The following is a 9,808-nucleotide window of genomic DNA, read 5'->3' as shown; positions in this document are numbered from 1 at the left end:
TACCCTACAATATTGATTACTACAGTTGAAACTTGCTCGGTATAATTTACTGAGAAGTGCACTGAGGTACTAATGAGGCATTCAGGTACAACATTTTTGAGGAATTGCATTCATCGAGCACTTTTTCTTTTCAATATGTTTACAGTTTTGTTTGAGATATTCCATCACAGTTAGTAAATCACGAATTGTCTAAGAAAGCTTTAATTACCAATTCCATTTTCATAATGGATAATGGATGTGACACAATAATCTGGCATTTAATGATAAAGGAAAGCTGCCATAGTGAACTTTCTAAGCATAGGAGTCCAGTGGGTGGAGTCGTCACTCAATGATTGAGACCCTACTTTGTATGAGTGTGCCTTGACACGTAGCGGTTATTCACCCATGTGACTCCTTAGTCCAGAATAAACAGAGATTTAAATTAAGTTTTACTGTATCTTTTCTCACAGGACTATATATTTGGAAAGAGGTTAAAAGTTATGTTCTACCTTATAGTAAAAAGACTGTGGTGCAGAATTACTTTTTTCTAGTTGTTGCTAACTATTGTTATAGTATTATACTAACTATTGGTTAGATTATTTTGCAGCATAATTTTACACCAGATTTGTGGTGCAAAATGTCACATCTTAGACCACACCCTTTCCCACCAAGCAGGAGTGGACTGGGAACTTAAAACAGCCCTGGAAAAAAATATGTAGGTTGCCCCAGGTTGTAGGCAGGTACAAATTTATAGAAGATGGAGCAACACAAGTAGGCGGGACAGAAATACCATGTGTACTTGATATTCCCAGCTTTAATTAATTCTGGGAGAATGATATTATTGCTTAGCTGGCTGGCGGACAGCCAACCTAGAAGTTTCCCTGTGGGGTCTATGGCCGGTCCATCCCTGCCACTAAGCCACATTCTTGTCCATTAAGATACACCACTTGGCATTCTAAACTCAAATGATTTCTCTAAAGCCAGATGTGCCAATCTATGCAATTTACAACAACGTCTAGGTGCACTCATATTACTAAATGTAGGCCTGTTAGTTTTGCTTTGTGAGACTACTTTGTTACCCAGTACATGATGTGTAAATGTAATGTGTATACATGTCATGAAATACTGTATAGCATTGTAGTATTGTTGTTGTGACCACTAGATTACTTCATAGACCAGAGGGTATATAAGGAGCTAAGCACAGGACGTAAGAACAGCGTGCTGTTAGAATGCCATGTAGTTCAAGTGGAGCCTTTTGAAGTCTTTAGGTTGTTGGCCCTGGTGAGTAGGTTCAAGTACTTTATGATATTGCAAGCCAGATCCTGCTGGAATTGTTATAGCACCAAAAGGGAGAGTGGAAATGGTCTGTATGTGGTGTCTAGTGGAGTTTCAAATAGCCTATGAGACAGTTGGACCTGAGGGCTTTAAACCTGGGAATAGGTCTAAATCTGGAAGCCATTGAAAGCTTGTTCATCAAAAGCAGTTGTGGTGGACATGAGGCTGGAGCCACTTGCCCATTACAAAAGTGGTGGTGGACCTGGAGGCATGATGCAGGGCCTAAGGAGAAGCTGAGCAGAGATTCACCTGGTGTCCTTCATGAATCTCTGAAGTGGAGAGATTTGGATGCTTCATTGGGCAAGGTATGGAAAATTGTCAGAGGAGCAGACAGGGAACCACTAGAGAAACACTATGTTAAATATTAATCTGTTGAACGTCTTCTGTTCTATAATACTCTGCCCACAGATAGAGCTGCAGGCTCAATGTGAATGGTTTACTTTAACATGCCACATCATTGTAGGCCTTCTCAAGACATGTTGCATACATGTGTCCATGTTTTGTGGTGCAGAAATAAGAATGATGGTTATTGGCCTTCTCAAGACATGTTGCATACATGTGTCCATGTTTTGTGGTACAGAAATAAGAATGATGGTTATTGGCCTTTCCAAGACATAATGCATGCATGTGTTTATGTTTATGGGACAGGAATTCGTATGATGGTTATAAAAACAATATACTGGCATATACTGTGTAGATACCAACCATGTGGCTGCTGTTGGGCCACAAGGGAGACACAGAGTGAGGAGTGCAAACATATGCAGAGACACTCTTTCCACAGGTCCTACAAACAATGATTTATGGAATCAACTAAAGGTTCATAGAAAGGTGAAAGGGGCAAATAAGCACCAAGGCCTCCTGTTGACTAGTTAGTGCTGTGGTCATGTTAAACCGCACGAGAGGGAGGGCCAATTGTAATTTCTATTTCAGTCAGCTTATGCATGACATATTCCCTTTAAAACTACAGTATGTCCTTAAACAGGTTCTCTGTGATTTTTGAGAGACTATTCTTAGGATAGATCATGAATTTCGGATGACTACTCAAGCCCATTATGGGAGCAGTAACTAGTGTTAACTAGTTCCATCCACTACACAGTGGATAAACCTGTGTAGTTCCTGTGCCAGAGCTAATGGTGGTGAACAACTGATCAGCAGGGTTGCCAGGAATCAGACTTATGTTAATGTTATATTGATGACCTATCCTAAAGATAGGACACCAAAACAAAAATCCTGTTGAACCCCTTTAATCGTTAATTTAAATGAGTCGGCAGCATACAATTAACACAACAGTATCCATTGAAAATAAAGTTGAAATTTGGTGTGACTGTTTATTTAATGAGTTATGAGTGTCAAGCTAGAGCTGGCTGCATATAAGTGGTTGCTTGGGTGCAATATGAGCGTGGCGATGACTTAATTGCACTAAACTACTTTGCATATTAAGAAAATGTATCATAACTTGGAAACCGAGCCTCAGAACAAAGACAAAGTCTTTTAATCCAGTGAATCAACGCTATGTGGGTATGCAAACAGTTGGATAGGGAGGTCACTGGTGACAGATTCCTTTAGTATTGTATCTAAAAACTGGGTTTCTAAACCCATTAACCACTTCACTACCGAGCCCCTTTTCACGTTAAATCTCAGGCCAATTTTTGCAAATCTGACATGCGTCACTTTATGTGCTAATAACTTTGGAACTCTTTTACTTATCCAAGCCTTTCTGAGTTTGTTTTTTGTGACACATTGTACTTCATGACAGTGGTAAATTTGAGTTGATATATTTCACCTTTATTTATTAAAAAAATCCAACATTTACCCAAAATTTTGAAAAATTAACAATTTAGTAAATTTGAATTTCTCTACTTTAAAAACAGATAGTAATACCTCTTAAATAGTTATCAATGACCATTCCCCATATGCCTGCTTTATTTTGGCATAATTTAGCAAATTTAATTTTAGTTTTTTAGGACGTTAGAAGGCTTAGAACGTCAGAAGCAATTTTTCAAATTTTTTATAAAATTTCCAAAACAATTTTTTTAATCACAAATTCAGTTATAAAGTGATTTTGAGGGGCTTTGTAATGGAAACCACCCATAAATGACCTGATTTTAGAAACTACACCCCTCAAAATATTCAAATCTGATATTACAAACTTTGCTAACCGTTGAGATGTTTCACAAGAATTAAAGGAAAATGGAGGTGACATTTAATAATTTTATTTTTTGGTAGATTTTTTATGTAAATTTTTTTCTTGCAACACAGCAAGTGTTAACCGCAAAATAACTTTAAAGAAATACACCATATGTGGTAGTAAACTGCTCTATGGGCACGTAGCAGTGGTCAGAAGGAAAGGAGCGCCATATGGATTTTGGAGGCAGATTTTGCTAGAATGGTTTTTAGGCATCATTTTATATTTGAAGAGACTCTGACGTACCCTTACAGTGGAAACCCTCAAAAAGTGACCCTATTTTGGAAAATATACCCCTTAAAGAATATATTAAGGGGGGTACTGAGCACTTTGACATCCTAAGAGTTTTACGGACTTTGGAAACACTTGACTATGAAAATTAAAAGTTTCATTTCTTCCAATAAAGTGTTGCTTTAGCCCCAAATTTTTCATTTTCACAAGAGGTAACAGGAGAAAAAGCACCCCATAACTTGTTGCCCATTTTCTCCTGAATACGGCAACACCCCATATGTAGTGGTAAACTGCTGTGGGGGCAGGATTCTGAACGGAAGGAGCGCCATATTGCTTTTGAAGCAGATTTTGATGGATTGGTTTACTTTTTTGAGTGATTACCTTATGTAGGAGTTCTTTTTTTGCGGGATGAGTTGATGTTTTTATTGGTACCATTTTGGGGTACATAAAACTTTTTGATTGCTTGGTATTACACTTTTTGTAAGGAAAGGTGACAAAAAATGGCTGTTTTGGCATAGTTTTTTTTTTTTTTTTTTTACAGCATTTACCTGAGGGGGCATCTCATGATATTTTTATAGAACAGGTTGTTATGGAAGCGGCAATACCCAATGTGTCTATTATTTTTATTTTTGTTTTACACAGTGAAAGCCTTTTTAATCAGAATAAAATCTTGTTTTTGTGTTGCCATGTTCAGATTTTTTATTTATTTTTGGGCGATTGTCTTAGGTAGGGGCTCATTTGTTTGATTGGTACCATTTTGGGATACATATGCCATTTTGGCTGTTTTGGCACTTTATTTTTCAACTTTTATTTCACTTTTTTTTCTGTCCCACTCTGGGACTTCAACCTTTGGGGGTCTGAACCCCTGTGCAACGCATTACAATACATTTGTTGGACCTCACAGGCTTACAGGGAATGCCGCCACGATGCCTAAGGAAGGCATCGGGCTGCCGTCCCAGCAATCAGGTCCCCGTCACAGCAGCACAGGGACCCGATGGAAACTCCCTCCCTCCACAGACATCTCGTGTGCCGTTGTCAGCGCTGACTGCGGCACATCTAGGGTTAATGCGCCGGCATCTGTGTTTTCACCAATGCCGGCGCATACAGCACCTATCAGTGACTGCCGGACCCCAGTGACTGCTGGACTGCAGCTCCTGCACCCGCCTGATCAGCACGATGTAGTACTATGGCACTGGTATTTTAAATACAGTAGCCAGCGCCGTACATGTACATCGCTGGTACTGTACGGGTTAAGGCATTGTGGCTACATGTGAATATATATATAAAAAAATACATTAGTTCCAATTTAGCTTATGCTCAGTCTTCATTTAGTATTTAGGTACAGATGTGTCCATGCTTAACCTTTCTTGAATTGTCATGATATCGATTCAATATTATCTTGCACAATAGAGTAAAAAAGTGTATGTTAAATGTATACTTTATTTTAAACAGGAGCCTACATGCAACTGATGGCTCATAATTGTCCAGTGGATGGTATACATCAAGGCGTCTATTGGACAGATACGCTTTTTTCATGCTTGTTTACCTATTTGCTCTATACACCTCAAGGTCAAATTGCAGAGAAAATACTGTTTCATCTGATATTTGTGACACAGTGAGTAGTTTGGTCTGGGAAAACAGGTATTTTCCTCCCAGCATGTGCTGCTGGGCCGATTTACAGCCAGGTAAGGTCAAATACAGGACAAGATTTTAAATGCCGGTCCGGGTTTTGGCAGCACCTGGCTGTCCTTAAATAGGCAGCTGGGCTGATAAGCCAGGTGTCTGTGTTGTGATCTGGGAGCATGTTGTCTGGATGAAGGCGGGAAAACAGGTTGGTGTTACTGTCAGCAGGGATTCTTTGAGGCAGAATTGTCACATTGTGTGAATTACCATCAACACCGCAAGGTGACTTTTTGCCTAAAGTGTGAATAAAACACTGAACTGTTTTGATCCAAAGAACTTGTTGTTGCCTCTATACTGCGTCCGCTAATCCTGTCTACCAGAGCGAGTCCCCACAAATGCAAATAAGTTGCAGGTGCCCAGTGGGTGGTCCCGAGCCTAGCAAGCACTAATGCTTGTCTCACTACACTCTGCTCGTGCCTCTCCCTAAAAGTGAGGTGAATAGTGAATAGTTTAATATGGTTTCCCAACTATAAGGCCCCTTTCATACAAGCGAGTTTTCTGCGCGGTTGCAATGCGTGACGTGAACGCATAGCACCCGCACTGAATCCTGACCCATTTATTTCAATGGGTCTGTGTACAATAGTTTTTTTTTATGCACCAGTTTTGCGTTGCGTGAAAAACGCAGCATGTTCTATATTCTGCGTTTTTCACGAAGGCCTGGCCCCATAGAAGTGGATGGGGCTTCAGTGAAAAACGCATTGAATCCCAAAGCAAGTGCGGATGCAATGCGTTTTTCACTGATGGTTGATAGTAGATGTTGTTTGCAAACCGTCAGTTTTTTATCACGCACGTGAAAACCGCATCAAAACTCATTGCACTCACATGGAAAAAACTGAACAACTGAATGCAATCGCAGACAAAACTGACTGAACTTGCTTGCAAAATGGTGCGAGTTTCACTGAACGCACCCTGAACGCATCCGGATCTAATCCGTCATGCTCGTGTGAAAGGGGCCTAAGAGAATACATTAATTTAATTTATAAGCTATATATTCAGTGTTTACAGAGTGCTATCACGTGTTGTGCTTCCTTTGCATTTCGGTAATGGCATTTTGTTTGTTTTACAGGGCACGCAATGTAACTAACAAAATTTAGGCAAGAAGAAGAAAATCCATATGGCCTCCCACAATTAAAAAGGTTGTGCCATCATTAAAAGTTATTGTAATATAATTCAGCATGAAAGATTTGTTACTTTTGTAATTTTCTTTCTGTTACAAAAAGATCCAATTTTGAGATATTCTCCTTACTTTGTTATAACAATGCTCTTTAATATGTATACTAACATGATTGTCCACCTATTGATTGGCCGCACATACTCACTTGCATTCCTTCAATTGCCACCCTTCATATCTACAGGAAGCAGAGCTACAGCGGAAAGGACACACCTCCTGAGCTGCCAGCTTAAAATAAAATCAAACCGAGCAATTGGAGCAATGAATATGGAGATCTCGGGATCTATGTAAGATAGAGGGCTGGTTCTAGCTTATCATGTTCTATATGATATCAGATTTAAGTTTAATTAATAAGTAGTACAGAATAGACAGCAATACATGTATCCTGCATGTTTAGTACCTTTTAGTTACATTTCATTCTAAGCAAAAATTCACATGCCTTTTTATGTTCAGATGAAGCAAGTACAAGACTTAGATTCATTAATTCATTTATTTGATTTATGTCAGTGACGTTTTTGACATAGTTTTTTTAGCCAAAGCCAGACATGGATCCAGCATGAAGAAGTATATTTCTTTTTTCTTTTGAATCCACTTCTGGCTTTGACCAGAACTGTGGTGTTCTTCTTGTTGTCCGTGTTTAGAAAACATGGCTACTTTCTTCCAAAAACAGCACTAGGGACGGACTGGGAACTTAAAGTGGCCCTGGAAAAAAAAACTAAAAGTGGACCCATGTTTTAGGTGGATCCAAATTGACAGAAGACAGGGTAACACAAGTAGGCAGGGACAACAGGAGTAGGGGGGCAGCAGTACCTTAGTGCAGCCCTAGTAGAGCCAAATACCACAGTGCACCATAATATAACACAGTGCAGCACAAAATACTGCCACTTGCGCCACAGTATTTAACTGTATCCCTGTCTTGAGGACGGTGATACAGTTGAATTCAAGGGGACACCTATGGATGCTGGCCAGGGGCACAAGTACCTTATGCTCCTAGCATTGATTAATGCTGAGAGCATCAAATTGTTATGTACCCAGCCAGCGGCAGTGAGGAGGGCTTAGGCAGCCCCCTGGTCATCGCCCACCAGGAAATTTCCCTGTGGTACTATAGCCAGTCCTCCCCTGAACAACACCATAAGTGCCCCCACAAATTGTGCTTGTTTTTAGTTCAGCTCCATTGAAGCAAATAGCGCAATACAAGAAAGTGGTCATGATTTTCTACTTCTGGACAACCCCTTTAACTCTTCATTTAAGTTACGTCTGTGTGTTGCTTAATCTCTCTCACAGAAGGTAATGTATTGTAGTGCATAAAAAGTCTATTTCCCGAATCACCCAGAGAAGATATTGTATTTTCCCTAGGGTTTTATGATGTCTATCAAGTAATCTCCCTCCAGCCTGTACCACAGTAATATTCTAGAGGACGCTTCCGCCGGTATGATTATAGTTTAGTACGACAGCTTGGTTTGGAAGCGTGCAGTTCACTCCTGGGCCAGATCTGTTCATACTTTAGTCACACCGCAGAAATGTTAGAGAAGCTGGTGACAGATTTAGCTTTAAGGATTCTTGGATTCAACGATTCTAAACAACTTTGTTTGCCTTCCCAACAAGTGAGAAGCAATGGTTTTGACACCTATGTCCTTTTAGCCTGAAAATACATGATTACAGGCTATTACACGGACACAAAAGCAAAACAAGAAAATCTACAAAAAAAGCAGACTGTATCACATAATGATGTGTTATCTGTGGTTTTCTAAAAGACTGCAGGTAAATATAAATTCATTGTATGTTTGGTGAGATTTCTACAAATGATCCCACCGATCAATTCTATACTTCTGCTTCGATGCATATACTGTTGCATAGGTCTGACTGCCAAGAGAGTAGTTTCTTTTATGAGCCTCAACGACATATGTCATTAGTTTTATGGTGTCGTAAACTAAGGGCAACATAAACTCGTGACAGGTCCCCTTACTGAAATGCTGGAACACTTTCTTTGACTTGCCATTTTTCTAAACTCTTAGGCTGGTTTCACACGGGCGTTGCGGGCAAATATGCGGGTGCGTTGCGGGAACATGCGCGATTTTTCACCGCGAGTGCAAAGCGTTTTAATGCGTTTTGCACGCGCGTGAGAAAAAACTGCATGTTTGGTACCCAGACGCGAACCCGGACTCCTTCACAGAAGTTCAGGTTTGGGTTCAGTATTCTGTAAATTTTATTATTTTCCCTTATAACATGGTTATAAGGGAAAAAAATAGCATTCTTTAATACAGAATGCTTAGTAGATGGTCAATTGAGGGTTAAAAAACTTTATAATTAACTCACCTCCTCCAATTGATCGCGCAGCTGCCGGTCTCCTGTTCTTTCTTCAGGACTTGTCAAAGGACCTGTGGTGACATCACTGAGCTCATCACATGGTCCATCACCATGGTGATGGATCATGGGATGTATCATGTGATGAGCACAGTGATGTCACCACAGGTCCTTTGATAGGTCCTGAAGAAAGAACAGGAGACCAGCAGCTACACGATCAATTGCAGGAATTGAGTTAACTTCTTTCTTTTTTTTTAACCCTCAATTGACCTTCTACTAAGCATTCTGTATTAAAGAATGCTATTATTTTCCCGTATAACCATGTTATAAGGGAAAATAATACAGTGAATAGACTTTCATCCTAGCAACCATGCGTGAAAATCGCACCGCATCCGCACTTGCTTGCGGATCCTTGCGATTTTCACATAGCCCCATTCACTTCTATGGGGCCTGCGTTGCGTGAAAAACGCACAATGTAGAGCATGCTGCGATTTTCATGCAACGCACAATTCACCAAATTTATTAAGAGGCGCATGCCTCTTATCAATTTTAGAATATCTCAGGAAGTCCATATGGCAGAAATGGAAAAACTGCACATTTTACTTCTTTCATGTGGTTCTATTTAAAAGTGTTGTTGATGGCATTTTTTTTATATATTTGGACTGTAGGATAATGATGAATCCTGACCAAAACATATAGCAAAAGTTTGTCCATGAAAGTCTATGGGCACTTTTAGGTAGATGTTCTAGGATATTTCCAGGTATCTATGTACGCTGACAACAATAATGCCAAGCCATGCTAAATTTGTAGTGTGTGCAACAATGTTGGCATTGTATACTTTTTTTTGTACATAGTTTTATTGAAAAGCTAAGTCTGCAAGCTTTCTGCGACAGTTGGAACACTCTTTTTGCATACACTTT

This window comes from Bufo bufo, chromosome 5, assembly GCF_905171765.1.
Source record: "Bufo bufo chromosome 5, aBufBuf1.1, whole genome shotgun sequence".
Taxonomy (NCBI): Eukaryota; Metazoa; Chordata; class Amphibia; order Anura; family Bufonidae; genus Bufo; species Bufo bufo.
The sequence above is the reverse complement of the archived record's forward strand: the minus strand, read 5'-3'. Positions refer to the sequence as shown.